This window comes from Scomber japonicus, chromosome 6 (assembly GCF_027409825.1).
Source record: "Scomber japonicus isolate fScoJap1 chromosome 6, fScoJap1.pri, whole genome shotgun sequence".
NCBI lineage: Eukaryota > Metazoa > Chordata > Actinopteri > Scombriformes > Scombridae > Scomber > Scomber japonicus.
In genome coordinates, this window is record NC_070583.1 from 32,732,842 (window position 1) to 32,734,903 (window position 2,062).

A 2,062-nucleotide genomic window follows, 5' to 3' on the forward strand; every position below is an offset into this window, starting at 1 on the left:
TCCTACCTTCCTTCCTTCCTTCCTCCCTTCCTCTTTTCCTTTCTCCCTCCCTCCCCCCTACCCTTCCTTCCTTCCTTCCTTCCTTCCTCCCTCCCTCCTTTCCTTCCTTCCTCCCTCCTTTCCATCCTTCTTCCTTCCTTCCTCCCTCCTTTCCTTCCTTCCTCCCTTCCTCTTTTCCTTTCTCCCCTCCCCTCCTTCCTTCCTTCCTTCCGTCCGTTTTCCCTCCCTCCTTTCCTTCCTTCCTCCCTCCTTTCCATCCTTCTTCCTTCCTTCCTCCCTCCTTTCCTTCCTTCCTCCCTTCCTCTTTTCCTTTCTCCCTCCCTCCTTCCTTCCTTCCTTCCTTCCTTCCTTCCTCCCTCCCTCCTTTCCTTCCTTCCTCCCTCCTTTCCATCCTTCTTCCTTCCTTCCTCCCTCCTTTCCTTCCTTCCTCCCTTCCTCTTTTCCTTTCTCCCTCCCTCCTTACTTCCTTCCTTCCTTCCTTCCTCCCTCCCTCCTTTCCTTCCTTCCTCCCTCCTTTCCATCCTTCTTCCTTCCTTCCTCCCTCCTTTCCTTCCCTCCTCCCTTCCTCTTTTCCTTTCTCCCTCCCTCCTACCTTCCTTCCTTCCTTCCTTCCCTCCTTCCTCCCACTTTTCCTTCCTTCTTCCTTCCTCTCCTGATTTCAGGGAGGTTTGAGTCCGCCATTAATACAAATGTTACAACCTTGCATGTCGGTTTTTCTTTGACTGACACGACAGAATAAACTTCCCACATGTAATCTTTTATAATCCCTGGCAGGGGTTATAATTATGAAATTTTGGGCAAAGGAAATAATCACTTCCTTTGGCTTGGTGTTGAGTCTCCTGTCTCTACTTGTGATGGTGCAGATGTAGCATCTTTTAAAAACAGGTTTTTCCATTACGTTGTGAATAGACTTTGCACCCGAGGCTAAATGAGGCATGAAATTGTGATAATAGTTGGTGTAGAGAAATATTAGGGTATAAAAAATACAAGATGGGCTGGTGTGTGTGTGCTAGTCTAACAAGGGAGGTTATAGACTTCACTCAGAATAAACAACATTTATTTATTTATTTATTACCCCCCCCCCCCCCCCCCCCTCAAAAAGAAACCCCAAAATCTCCAGGGACTCAATAATTCTTCTTATCTGACAGCGACTTAATGCTTGGATGGTTTCCTGATTGCTCCAGCTCAACAGCACAGGAGGAAGGAGAGGAGGAAGGAAAGGAGGAAGGAAGGAAGGAAGGAAAGGAGGAAGGAAGGAAGAAAGGAAGGAGGAAAAGAGGAAGGAAGGAAGGAAGAAAGGAGTAAGGAGAAAAGAGGAAGGAATTTAGGAGAGAAGGAAGGGAGGAAGGAAAGGAGTAAGGATGAAAAGAGGAAGGAATTTAGGAGAGAAGGAAGGGAGGAAGGAAAGGAGTAAGGATGAAAAGAGGAAGGAATTTAGGAGAGAAGGAAGGGAGGAAGGAAGGAGAGGAGTAAGGACGAAAAGAGGAAGGAATTTAGGAGAGAAGGAAGGAAGGGAGGGAGGGAGGAAGGAAGGAAGGAAGGAAGGAAGGAAAGGAGTAAGGACAAAAAGAGGAAGGAATTTAGGAGAGAAGCAAGGGAGGAAGGAAGGGAGTAAGGAGAGGAGGAAGGAAGGAAGGAAGGAAGGAAAGAAAGGAAAGGAGTGAGGATGAAAAGAGGAAGGAATTTAGGAGAGAAGAAAGGAAGGAAGGAAGGAAAGGAGTAAGGACAAAAAGAGGAAGGAATTTAGGAGAGAAGGAAGGAAGGAAGGAAGGAAGGAGAGGAGGAAGGAAAGGAGGAAGGAAGGAAGGAATTCAGGTTTTTTCCATTACGGTGTGAATAGACCGAGGCACCCGAGGCTAAATGAGGCATGAAATCGTGATAATAGTTGGTGTGGAGAAATATTAGGGCATAAAAAAAAACTAGATGGGGTAGTGTGTGTGTGCTAGTCTAACAAGAGAGGTTATAGACTTCACTCAGAATAAACAACCTTTATTTATTTATTTATTAACCCCCCCCCCGCTCAAAAAAAAGAAACAAAATCTCCAGGGACTCAATAATTCTC

General features: G+C 46.2%; 1 protein-coding gene across 1 annotated transcript in view; it reads left to right on the plus strand.

Moving 5' to 3' along the window:
• The window catches only part of LOC128359969 (cGMP-dependent 3',5'-cyclic phosphodiesterase), a 238,018-nt gene that overhangs the window by 224,884 nt on the left and 11,072 nt on the right, over window positions 1-2,062 (plus strand). The window lies entirely within an intron of this gene.